At 41.6% G+C, this 13,887-nt stretch overlaps 1 protein-coding gene and 1 long non-coding RNA gene across 3 annotated transcripts in view; one reads left to right on the top strand and one right to left on the bottom strand.

Annotated features, from left to right (window-relative positions):
- camkk1a (calcium/calmodulin-dependent protein kinase kinase 1, alpha a) overlaps positions 1 to 13,625 on the bottom strand; it is a 143,918-nt gene extending 130,293 nt beyond the window's left edge. For both annotated transcript variants that reach the window (XM_036129420.1, XM_036129419.1), the window contains exon 1: positions 12,995 to 13,625. The gene's annotated coding sequence lies outside the window, so the exon portion shown is untranslated. The remainder of the gene's footprint in view (positions 1 to 12,994) is intronic.
- LOC118558858 lies at positions 13 to 1,504 on the top strand. The gene is made up of 3 exons (XR_004928530.1): positions 13 to 91; positions 844 to 996; positions 1,100 to 1,504. It is a non-coding gene; the product is annotated as an uncharacterized LOC118558858 (long non-coding RNA).
- Positions 13,626 to 13,887: the final 262 nt, after the last annotated feature.

Genomic DNA, 13,887 nt, shown 5'->3' on the forward strand with positions numbered 1-13,887 from the left:
TTTCATCCCAGATGGTTTCCCCCTAAAGACAGTTAGGGAGGTTGAAGTAACGGAGGAAAAACTGTCTGACCCAAGCTTCATGTCTGAACTGGTATGTATGTTAAGTCTAGGCTAGGCAAGGCAAGGCAAGGCAAATTTATTTATATAGCACAATTCAGTACAGAGACAATGCAAAGTGCTTTACATGATTAAAATATAGGAAAATAAAACAGTGAAATTTCATTCAGTTTTATTGGGGGGCTGGCAGTAGATCTGATCTGAGCTGCAACAAATCATCAATAAATTGAACAGTAATCAATAATTCAATTAACTGGCAACTATAGTTTTCTTAAAGCAAAAAAGTCCTAATTCTATGATTTCAGCTTCATAAATAACAATATTTCGGTCTTCTTTGTTCATTCATGGCCATAAACCGAGTATGTCTTTGTTTTTTGGATAGAACAAGAGATTTGAGAAACACCAACATATTTCAAAATGTTTTGACATTTTATTATTATAGCAACCAATTGATTAATTATTGAAATAATCAACAATTATACATTAAACTAAATCGATAGATTAATCAACAATGAAAATAATCTAGATCCAGAGTTTGTCTTTTTGTCCGGTTTACTCCAGTGGCTATAACAATGATTTAGCTGGGGGTGCGCTCGTGGCATAGCTGGTAGCGCGACCCATGTTTGGAGGCCTTTGGTCTGACCCGTGGTCCTTTGCCGCATGTCTCTCCCCTTCCTCCACCCCTTTTCTGTCAGTCTACTGTCAATAAAAGCGAGCCATTAAAAGCTGCAAAAAAATTAAAAATGATTTAACTTTGTACTGACTTTGTTCCCCCTTGGGTCACAGCAGTGGCAGACATTGGAGGGAGCACTGTGGATGAGGCTACAAGACGCATGATGGTCTTCACCATGGACCATGACCTGTCAAGGCAGTATAACTTTGTGGGCCGGAATGGAAAGCGGGAATTCAGGACATTAAAGCTGTTTGAAGTCATATTTGGTAAGTGCATGATGGATTATAACTGTAATATAATAACTTTTGTCGAGAGAAATTTATACTAATTTATTGTGACCATAGTGACCATAACATATATTTCCTGCAGGAGCTTTAAAGAAGAACAGCCTAATCAGCCAGATCACCAGGATGTGGAGAGGGCAGTGTCAAAATGGCTGATTGGATCAAGGGACAGGAGAGGCAATAGACAGGCCAGACAGGTCCGTCCTTCTCCCTCCTTCTCCCACTAGATCCACTTCTCGCTCAGCCGAAGAAAATTTGTTATGGGACCATTTTTTTTTCTGTTCCATTTTTTGTCTTGTATAAAACGTTCATAATTTGTATCATATTGTGTTTATTATGCATCTGTAAAATACATATTATGCTTTTGAAATAATAAAAACCTTGAACAATGACATGACATTTGTATTTATATAGTGCATAGAGGCAACTCGCAGTTGACTGCATCAAAGTCTTCCCAAGCAGCATTCACAAAAAATAATACATATTACAATAATAACACAAAATGACCCACTCCAAAATTAAATAGCCTGTAATAATAAAGGCTATACAGTGTAGGATATAAGGACCCATAATTAGCCGAGGGTCCAGTGTGGGTCCCATGTGGGTGAAAACTGGGTTGCCCATGTGAAACCCACCCTCAGCCCATGTGGGCTTGCCCACAAGGGGCCACCATGGAACCCACTGACAAAACTAGCTGGGGCCCAGCCCACATCTAAACCGCATGGGCCCCTCATGGGTGTGTTGGCAGGGATAGGAATTGCCTTTATTGAAGGCTGGGCCTTATCAAAAATCATTGCATATAATTGGATAAGCCACTTGTCTGTCATTTTTATCGACGTGCTATTTCAACCACTCACACCGAAGCCAACCCGTGACGCTGTGAGAGCGACGCAGGAAAAAAAAAAAAAGACAGGCGGCAAAGTGCTACAGGTCGGAGCCGATCCCGGGCCAACCGCGTTGAGGACTAAAGGCCTCCTAACATGGTTTGCGCTAACCGACAAGATGTCCGCGGCGGACGCGCCCCGGAAAACAAAACTTGCCAAATCCGGTCGGGAGAAGGGCAAAAATATGGTTTCCACCAACAAAAGCCTTCAGAGGTGTTCTCTGATGTTCTTTTAATGAAACAATATTAGGTAGATTGGACAACACGGAAGAAATAGCAGCATCCATGTTAACGTTTGCTTCCTCGACGAGCCTCCATTGCTATCAAAACAGTCTCATGTCATGGTCGCATCTCCACTACGTCACATCTATGAAACTCCAGCCCTGCGTCCTGATTGGCCAGACAATAAAATTGGTTGGAGAAATCACTTTCTATGGGCGATGTCTCAGATGTATGTGAGTGAAGCTAGGCGGAGCGACAGACAGCTGGCGGAGTCAGGTTAAATGTGCGCAGGAAAATAATTACTTCTTTTTTTTAGTTAATTAGGCAACGAAAACTTTGAGGAACGAAATAAAACCGGTATTAACCGGTTACCATTATTTTTAAATAAGTGTTGCAGTTTGAGAACATAAAAAATAATAACGTTTCCGGTTTTGTTTCTGTTCCCTGTAAAATACAAAAAGTTCCCAGTTTTCGTTTTCGTTCCTTGAACCGGTTCAAAGCCCTGATATATAAATAAACAAAACAAACAAAATGGTCCTAGATTACTGAACAGACATGATTTATGGGGGGAAAAAACAGAAATATTTTTCTTTTTGCTATGATTTTGTAATCTCTTTGATTCTAAAATGCATTATTTAGTTTTTTTGTTGATTTTTTTTTTCTTTTCTCCCTCACATTGCGGTTTGTATTATATAATTTTTAAATGCTGATCACATACTCTTAAAAAGTGGCAGATGGTCACTGATGAGTATCTGTTTTTTGTACAGTTTAAAGTGCCTTTGGTAAATGTACATAAAGCAGGAAGCTACCCTGTTGGAGCCAATTTACAATAAAAGGCATTGCGATGAATAGTGTACGAAAATATATATTTATCAAAAAACAATATATATATATATATATATATATATATATATATATATATATATATATATATATATATGAGAGATGTGTGCAATTTGTGTGTTTATTATATTAATATGTAACTGCAAAATATATAACTGCGATATCTCATCCAGTTTGGCTTCAGTTTAAATTGTTTTAGTTCTGAATGAATATGAGTAATCTAACTGAAAGGTCTGAAAAATGAGATCTGAGCTGCTTCCTATTCATTCTGACAGCACCTGTCTGATCTGTGGTCTGACCCAAGATGGCCGCCCTGTAGGCACGTTGGCCTAGCGGCCGGCAGCGTCCAGTGGGGCGTCTACGTATATAATGTCTATGGCAAAAACATATGGCTTTACGATCAACCGGAAGCAGTTCAGCGCGTTTGGTTCTGCGCAATCATGCGGAACCAGTTATATCTGATATAATATTTCCTATACGAGATATTTATCAAAAACTCTTTTTAGACATGTTAAACAGTTGAATTAGTTTTATTTAGCTGGCCTGAGGGCAAAGATGGACTGTAAAGGTTGCGGACCCCCACTCTTAACCATCTCTTCCCAGCACTTTGGTAAATAATGGCCTTGTTGGCATCCCCTACTTAAGGCTAGACATGGTGATGGCTGAACATGTCTAGGTATTTTGATCTATCTTGCCCTACAACAGTAAATCATTCCATTAAATTAACCTAATCCCCCCTGAACTAGTACTCTGGGACACAACATTTTCTCCCCTTCAGAGGATTAGTGACAGATGTTAGCAAAGTATTTTCAGTGCTGCCATTCTGGTTATTTTGTATCTAAAGAATGAAGGGCAGCTTTTTAATCGACAAAGATAAAGATTGAGCTCCAAAATCTTTTTTTCATCCTATGCAAATGAGAAAAGTCACATTAAAAAGGTCCCTTGCTCCCTACCCCGGTGAAAGCTTCGAAGAGAAATGTTCGATGCAGGCACCTTGGTGAGGCCAAGGTTGGTTGAGCTCCAGAATTGGATTTAAAGAATGCCTTGCTCGCTGAAAAGGGTTCTTTCTGAAAAGGAGGGCAGTAGTGTCAGCTGGCTCACGGTCACATTCTGCATTACACTCCTCCAACAATTCAATACAGAAGCGCTCGCAGCTCATCAACAATGAAGGGTGTTTATACAGAGCAAGTGCGTGGATATCTCAGAAGAAAAAAAGCAAAGCGAGCCATACAGAGAAGCTGAAAAGGGAGCACAGCGAACAGAGCGTTAAGCTTCTTCTTCTTAACTGGCAAACCTCATTGTGATCAGCAGCCTGTCCTCTGAGTCATGACGGCAGAATTCTTGCACAGCAACAATGTTCCCGGTAAATAATGGCAGACAATCAACCAGAGCCACCTACAGCTAGGTGCTTCAGAGTTTACTGAGACAAACATTATCATTCATGTAGGATTTACCGCTGACAGCAAGACCCCCGCATTCTTTGGTGGACTATATACATAGTCAGTGAAAGGTTGGCATAAACCCATAAAAAACCAGTTTGTTTTTTTCAGGGCGGAAGGGTTAAAAAAAACAAAAAAACTTTAATGGTTTCAAAAACAAGAATAGGGTGCGTAGGTTTGCATTTTTGTGTTAATTTTCCCAGGGTCAAAATTATCCAAAATTTTCAAATATATACATTCACTTTAATATTTGGTTAAATTTTCATAAGCAAGTCACAAAAAACATGTTTTGCTGCATCAATGAAAAAACATCTGATTTACAGAGTTAATCTTGGTTTTCTAGCACCGAACCAGGGTATGAACTCAGTCCATCCATATTTTTTTGGGTTGGGGTGAAGGACTTTCCAGAAACGTATTGTTAGCCTGTTTCTTTATTTCTTTATTGTTGTGTGGTTGGCATCATCGACCTGCAACACCCACCTTTCTCCATCTTGATCCGAGTTCAAGTTCGGGAAATTGTGGTTGTCCTCAGTCATTATTCCACTGACAGCACTTTGCTGACAGTGGAATAATGACTTCAAGCTTAACAGATTGAACAGTTTCTTCTACTTAAAAAGTAACGTTTTGACGACTCTAAACAGATGTCTTGACATTTAGAAATGGGCAAAGCTAGGTATTATTAAGTTTTTGGAAAGGCACCAAACTCAGCTGGATTACAATTTTGTGAATTTTGCTTAAAATTGTGACTTTCCAAATAAACCAAACAATATAAGTAAATTCTATATTTCCTGATGAAAAGAGGGTTAAAAAATGATCTGTATCTAACCCAATCGTCTGCATCTTCATCAGTAACACCAAACACCTTCACGTCCTCTTCAACCCATAAATCTCCTCTTTGGTCTTGCTCTGGGCCTCCTGCCTGGCAGTTCCAGCCTCAGCATCCTTCTACTGATGTACTCACCATCACTCCTCTGTACATGTCCAAAACACCTCAGTCTGGCCTCTTTGGCTTTATTTCAATACATCTAGCATGACCTATCCCTACTATTGCAAGACTTGTGCATTTTAGTGGCTACAAAACATGCATGGTAAAAGGTTCAACTAACTAAGGAACATTTAATCAGAAATTAATGAAGGTGCATGCATGTATTTCAAAAAGTGTATGTATAATATCAACCTTGTGTGAAATAAGACTAAATTCACAATAAATACAAACTTTGGTACTCAATGCTTTTTTTTTCTTTTTGTAAAACCACTGAAGTTGGTTTCCAGCTTTGAAGGACATCCGGGGCTTAGCACAGACCATTTTATGTATATACAGGATCACTTGAAGTGTTTTTTATTATTATTAAAGTAACAATTTACTTTGTCAAAATACATCTTTAACATTATGCTCTATCTATCTCTCTCTCTCTCTCTCTCTCTCTCATATATTAAATTATTTTTGTTCTTTGACAATGTATTTTGGGAAAAACTGGTTAGTTTTAAACTAACATATATGCTTGTGCCTGTTATGTTGCTCACATAAAACTAAGAACCACATGTGTTATTTTGTTATAACTTGTTTTAACTTGTGGTGGGAACCTACGACAATGTGTTGTTGGAAAGACTGATTCTATATTCCTTATTTTGCTTATATTTGCGCTATTATCTGAGTTTGCAATATTATTTTGCTTCACACACTGCTGAGATGCTGGGAACGGTTTTTGTTTTGGAAACGGGACGAACAGCTCAGATGGGAGGGAAAAGTGGCCACTCTCGCTCCCATCTGATACTTTGTTTATTGGTATAAAAAGGAGGGGACCGCCCTTAGTTGTTGAAGTCAGCCGTGGGTTGTATGAACGCCCGGCCACGTGGATTGTGCTCTAACCCGACTGACCGACTTCCCAGTCCTAACCATGGTAAGAGATGGAACAACACGCCTGTTTGAAAGCTTGTCGACTTTAAGTGCTTGCTACTTTGCGTGTGCAAAGTGCTTGCTGTTTTGTGTTGCTGTGTTCTGTGGGTAATAATAGATGTGGGCTTTATATTCTAACAGAAACAATGTTTGAGTCCTTATTTGTGTTTGCCGATCTCTCCCGATCCTGAAATAAACATTTCATAAAACACTCTCTCATCGAGGAAGCAAGTGTTAACATTGATGCTGCTATTTCTTCCGTGTTGTCCAATCTACCTAATATTGTTTCATAAAAAGAATATTAGAGAACGGCTCTGAAGGCTTTTGTTGGTGGAAACGATGTTTTCGCCCTTCTCCCGACCGGATTTGGCAAGTTTTGTTTTCCGGGGCACACCCGTGGCGGGGCGGTTAGCGTGAACCATGTTAGGAAGCCTTTAGTCCTCGACTGTCAGGGGGCAACTTTCTTCCACCGGGATAAGTTGCTACACATAGCAGTGATCTCAAAACACCAATGTTCCCACGTTTTCACTTGCACATTAAGAAGTTATAGCCGATAAAAAATCTAAACTGTGGCACTCCGGTCCAAGAGGTCACGTCATTCGATTTTTGCTGCTCAGCCAATCAGATCGCTGTATTGTCAGCTGAGCGAGTTTACCACGTCATCATGGCTGTGCCCGTAAGATGTTTGTATGCATCTGTTTCCAGACGAAGAAAGCCCAATAATAGCATTTTCTGGCGCCAGCTGGCAGTGATCTTGATGGCAAGAAAAAAGAAAAAGCCCAGACCATCCATCATCCATCCATCCATCCATTTTCTAACACGCTTATCCCTGCGTTCGCGAGGTGCCGGTCTCTATCTCCAGCTGTCAATGGGCAAGAGGCGTTGTATAAACTGGACAGGTCGCAAGTCCATCGCAGGGGAGAAATAGTCCAGACTTTTGCCCAATTTACTGTGATATCACCAAGACCTGCTTCGCTAGAATAGCACAGGTGTTGTGCCAAACAACTTATCCCCGCCAGAATTTGTATTCCCTGCGCCAAGAGCGCATTCAACTGGAAGAATGAATCCAGTCAACTCCGCCTCATTTCCAACCTATTAGGCGTGGAAATGAAGATGTTTTACTTTTCGTAACGAAATATAGCAATGGTGTCGTTACATTATCGTTCAGTTAGTGTGAAAAAACTGAAAATGTAACACTTGTTAGTGCTATCATAAGGGATTGCTATGTCGGTTAAAACTCGATTGATCACTCAATATAACACGTTATGAGAAAGTAAACGGCTCTGTGGTCATTTTCACATGTGTCACGAAAATATTAGCTTTATGTTATTAGATTGTTGCATGTCTGTCTGCTTAAACCAAAAATCCACCTTCCTGAGTCCATCACAACCGTCCATTGGTTTGTCTTTTTTCTTTTTCTTTTCTTTTTGACCCGCAGGAATGGATCATATAGAGCGGATTTCACGTGTGATCAAATGAACACTGAATAAAAGGTACAAAATTATCAGATTTAATAATATTTTAATTCAACCAAGAACCATATAGAGATATTAACCATATTAAGAAAACGAGATATGTCTCTTTTAAAAATAGAACAATGTATTAAAAAATCAATTTCATTTTATTAGAATGTGATATTTAAAATATTTAGACTTCACAAAGCTGAAGGTTAAAACTTTTATTGATTTCAAAAATACAATACAAAATTCTACAAATTCCTAAGGGGATAACTCGTTTGGCACAACGCGTCTCGCCCATTGACAGCTGGAGATCGGCACCAGCACCTCGCAAACCCAGCGGGGATAAGCGTGTTAGAAAATGGATGGGTGGATGGTCTGGGCTATTTCTTTTTTCTTGCCATCAAGATCTCAGCCAGCTGGCACCAGAAAAAGCTATTATTTGGCTTTCTTCGTCTGGAAACAAATGCATACAAACATCTTACGAGCGCAGCCATGATGAACTGGTGAACGCGCACAGCTGACAATACAGCGATCTGATTGGCTGAGCAGCAAAAATCGAATCACGTGACCTCTTGGACCGGAGCACCACAGTTTAGATTTTTTATCGGCTATAACTTATTAATGTGCAAGTGAAAACGTGGGAACATTGGTGTTTTGAGTTCACTGCTATGTGTAGCAACTTTTCCCGGTGGAAGAAAGTTGCCCCCTGACAGTTCATACGAAACTTCTTAAGGAAGCGTCCTACAGATTCTGGCCCACGGACTACTGTCAGCTCACTGTCAATAAAACGCGTGCCACTAGAGCCGCAAACACATTTAAAAAAAGGGGGGGGGGGGTTCCTGCGTCGCTCTCACAGCGTCACGGGTTGGCTTCGGTGTGAGTGGTTGAAATAGCACGTCGATAAAGATGACAGACAAGTGGCTTATCCAATCATATGCAAGGATTTTTGATAAGGCCCAGCCTTCAAAAAAGGCCATTCCTATGGATCTGTTCCAGATAGATGTGAGTGGAGCTAGGCGGAGCGAAATCCATATGGCTAGGGTCAGGTTAATTACATTCGGGGCTTGACTAAAAACATTCGGGGCTGAAGCCCCGGCAAAATCGGCTGGCTTCAACATATATTTACTCAAGTAAAAGTTAAATGCACCCAACCAACTTCACTTAAAAAAAGAATTGGATAGGAAGGCTACTCAATTACTGACTAACTAATTATAACATCACCTCTGCTGCTATTCTTAATTTGTATATCTATCCATCCATCCATCCATTTTCTTACTCGCTTTATCCCTCATGGGGTCATGAGGGGTGCTGGTGCCTATCTCCAGCATTTTGATGGGAGAGAGGCAGGGTACACCCTGGACAGGTCGCCAGCCTGTCGGAGCTTAATTTGTATAAGGAATAATAAAATCTATATTTACCCAGGTAAAACATTAAGAAACATTTCTCTCTTTTTTCTGACTACTGTTCCTAAATCATTTTATATCATAATCCTAAAATGGTGTTGGTAGTCAAAGCTCCAATATTGGCCACCAATCGTCGATTGGTGCATCTCTCTCAAAGTGATGATATGTTTTATTCTTTTTGATGCACCAAAACTCTGAAGATAGCAATGCTAAGAAGTACCCACCAAGAAAAGTGAGCATAATAAGCAAAAATACAATTAGTATAGATGTTCAGTTTCCTCTAATAAGGATTGTATACAATAATATACATTCACACTGAGCCTGGTTCTGCAGGAGGGTTTTCATCCCTGTTAAAAGGGGAGTTTTTCTCTCCACTGCCACTTCATGCATGCTTGGTATGAGGGATTGCTGCAAAGCCATTGACAGCGGAGCAACTGTCCACTGTGGCTCTACACTCTTTCAGGAGGAGCGAATGCTGCTTGTCAAGACTTGATGCAATCTACTGGGTTTCCTTATAGGAAACTTTTTGACCAGTCTATATGATTTGATAGAATTTTACTTTGTAAAGTGCCTTGAGATGATGTGTTGTGAATTGGCGCCATATAAATAAAATTTTATTATAGAAGTACAAACTTAAAACAGGTTTAGATAAACACCTTTACTCCATCATCAGGGAAGTAAAATAATCAGTGTACACACTCCTCTCTATCTGTTTTCCTTCCATCATCTGAACTCCGACAGAGAATCCTTCTGTTATTCCCCTAACCAGTGTCACTCAACCCAGCAACACTAAGGTGATTTCATAACATCCGAGTTTTGCAAACACACGCTGAGAGCTTCCAGGAACTGGGGGCCGATTCCACAGAGGAGACAGCAGCAGATGCAACACTAACAGAGGCACAGCAGCGAGTACAGCTGCATTTTGTGTCAGGGATGTAAGATTAAACACTGCAAGACTTTAAACACAGCGCTGTTTGCTGTGGATACAGCAGAAATGGGCTTCGTGACACCCCAGATGTGAAAACCCGTTGCCTTCTTTCCTGAAGGCAAGTACTCTCTTTAAACTGCTCTCCTATATGAGCTCATTTAAACTAAGTAAGGTGGATTCCACCAGAAAAAAAGGCGAACTTTGAAAGAAATCTCACCAATCCCTCACAACTCCCATTTTGATCCAGCTTGAGCTAAAAGTCAGTGGGTGAGTCTCCCTTAAACGCACCCACGCAAAAATATCCACACCTTTCCTTGACAATCTGGAATACACTAAGTTATTTAGGAACAAACACAGTTAAACCGATATTATCAAAGAACAGCAGAGATGCACTGATCAGTGTCCAATAATATGGCAATAATGGAAATGAAATAGGTTGTAATATCAAAAGCTGAGGAGGTACAGTCACAGCTGTCCCCAATCAGCAGAGGCCAGATCTTAGCCCAGATTGCAACCCTCACTGTATATCTCAGGCTCATGGGTGGAGCTATGATTAACATAACATGGGTGAGCAACACCCAGCTGTGCATATTTGACTGTCAAGACAACCAAAAAAGCCGCAGAACAGAATAAATCTGTTCTGCGGCTTTTTTGGTTGTCTTGACACCGCCATGTGTGACTCCCAACAGCCATACATGGCGGTGGCAGTGTTGAGCTGTGGGAATGTTGTTCCTCAGATAGGAAGCTGGCTATCTTGGGTTCAAGTAGAATGCCGGGAAGAACACATGTTTGACGCTGCAAAAGACTGTGTTACGTCATGCATGACATATTACACGAGAGCAGTGTTGAGACTGTCAACATATGTGTTATTGAAACTAGAGTGACGCGCAATGCAAAAGTCCTCGGCACGGCTCACTTTATAAAAATATCTTACAGAAAAAAAAAAAAAGAAAAAAATATAAATATCTCACGGGAAACTAGATTGTCTGTTTCTTTTAAACAACTGTTTTTGAATGAAAATAAGACAAAAGGCTTTGTGTTTATGCAACCAATTTGCTTGAGAAGCTGTAAGATCTGGGAAATGTTGAGGTGTCCATCTTCAAAAAGACAGCTTCAGTGGTGTAAAGAGAACCTTTGTCATGTTAGGATAGGGTCGAAGCCGTCAACACACATAGCAGAAATAACAAAAGAAAAGAAAATCAATAGTTCAGAAACAGCTTTCAGCAAGGCGACTTCCCTTTGTCTTTTTTTTTTCCTTCTCTTTCAGCAAAACTGCCCAAACCACTATTCTGAAGCAACGTTGTGCAAATGTGCACATGCCCAGCAGGACAAAATGAAAGCCATTCACTTGCTGCTGGATTGCTCCAGTAGGAAACCCCATCTAAAGTGCATGGTATTCCTCCAATTATCCTTTTCAGGTTACGTCTTTCAGTGCCATTTTCTGACATTTACTGCCCATAAAACTGGATGCAAAGCATTCAGTGAGCTCAGAAAGAGGGAAGTTGAGCAGCTGAACGCAATGAGCCATAAATGTATCAGCGTTGTTGCAACACAGCCTCTAAGCAGCTCAGCTGAACTCTTTTTATACATGTCCTCGGGGGATAGAAGTTGTCATACTGCCAACATGGTTTTCTCTGTGCAAAGCATGCATCATGTCACATTCTGCTGGTTCCGCTGGTCTGAGGAGCAGAACAGACGTGCAATGTATTACATGTCATCCATGTACTCAGTGGCACTTCTTGCATGAAAGCAGCCCTGGGCTAGCCCCTCGTGCTAACCACCCACCCCCCACTTGAACTCCCCCGTTGAATAACTCTGTCAGCCGCACCTTCTGCCCATTTATTCTTGTTACAGCCATGCAGAAAAAAACTAAACAAACACCATCTTGAACAAAGTAGCAAGGCTAAAGTGTTGACTGTTAATTTCATTCTTTATAAAAACAGGATCAGAAGTTCTACAACAGGGGTCACCAACATGGTCCCCATGGGCACCGGGTAGCTCCCGAGGACCTTATGTGGTGCCCACAAGCCTGTTAAAAAAAATAGCAAAACCCTCCAGAGAGTTACATCTAAAATGTCATTTTATTTAGTTGCTCTTCCTATTTAATCATACTTGTACTTACATAGATTTAAAATGATAAATGCATTAAAAAGATGTTTAGATTACATAAAAGTTAAGGTGAGCTCTGACTTTTCTAGTTCAAAGGTCAGTACAGGTAGCCCTTCATATGGCACAGTACCAATAAAGTAGCTCTCAACTTCTAAAAAGGTTGGCGACCCCTGTTCCACAGCGATTCCAGCAAAGCAGAAGGTTTTCCTAGTGCAGATTATGTGTGCAACAAAGCCTTACAGCAGGTTTGTTAGGGTTCTTTTTTTTTTTCTTTTTTCGTCCAATGACTAATGCATTTGGTCTGGTAGGGTGCCTGGCCTGTGCCTGGTACACAGAGTTGTGTAGTTGACTTATTGATTCTAGGAACAAGGGAACAAATAAATCGTTTGCACAACGTAATAAAGAACTTTTTTTTTGTTTATAGTTGATTTTGGATATGGTGCACAAAACACGAGTCCAACACAGACACTAAAAGCAGTCTGATCAAACTAGCATCTTTAAAGGTATGACTGTAAACACAACTGGGGGGGTGACAAAGAGCCAGGATCCCTTCATGCCAGGTGCAGCGTGACACAGACCCACGCCGTGAATGCTGTGCTTCAGTGCAGCCTCCGGGCTCCACGCTGCAGAGCGGGTGCAAAGTGCAGAGCATCCCGCAGACGGAGTGAACAGGCTCGGGAAGGCGTGCGTGGTTTGGAGCCCTCCGCACTACACGCCAGCCTGCAACTCCTCAGCCCGGGTATATGTGCGCGGGCAAGAACGCGAGTCCACCATGCATGAAAAAAGTTCCACTCACCCAAAACGGGCTCCTTTAAGCTCTCCGCCGAAGGGATGTCCCGTTAGGATGCTCCGCAGCTCCGTCCGCTGCCGGCCGTTCAGTGCAGCAGGTGATCAGGCGGGCTTCCGTGCTTGGCGTGGGGCAGGATCAGCTCCCTGACATGAGATGTGTCCCATGCTTCACACCCTCTCTTCCGGAAAACACGGACACGCAGCAGCCCACGCTCCTCCTTTCCCTGCGTCTGTAAACATATATTGGTGAAACGGGGGAGGGATCGCTGCACTGAGCTGTCTGCCGCCGCCGTCGCTGTTGCTGCACCGCGGCAAAGCAAAGCGCTCCGAGTGGATCGGAGCGGCACCGGATGCTGACCCAATAGCACTTTGACTCAGTCCGGCTGCTTTTGTCGCACGTCAGAAGCGCACGGGTCCAAACAACTTTTATTATTCGAACAGGAATTCACCCGTGGGTCCTAAAATCCGCCCAATTCACGCAGCGCGATCACCAAAGACCGCACGGCTGCAGGGAGCCACGGGATTCACGTCCAACAACGACCCGACTCGGTTTTCCTTATAACGAACACGTGTTCTGAGTTTCAAAGCAGGATTTTATACAGCATGATCCAGTAGTCCAGCTGTTTATATCGCGCCTCCATTAAACACTGGACCGTGGTTTTAGGGCAACTGGCGCCCCTAGCGGCCATCTTACCGAGCGGCAAAATTCCAGTGAAAGTCTGATAACTTCTGCAGAAGCTTTATAATTAAAGCCTTAATAATACTGGGATCTGCTGGGCCAGCTGGGCACGGCCGGTTAGGTTCTGTTGTGATAAAGATGTTTTTACTTTATCAGATCAGTGTCTTTAGATGATTATCAACTCAGTGTAGACTGTTCCAATTCAATGCCTTTAAATATCA

The sequence above is a fragment of the Fundulus heteroclitus genome, unplaced genomic scaffold, assembly GCF_011125445.2.
Source record: "Fundulus heteroclitus isolate FHET01 unplaced genomic scaffold, MU-UCD_Fhet_4.1 scaffold_167, whole genome shotgun sequence".
NCBI classification, from domain to species: Eukaryota; Metazoa; Chordata; class Actinopteri; order Cyprinodontiformes; family Fundulidae; genus Fundulus; species Fundulus heteroclitus.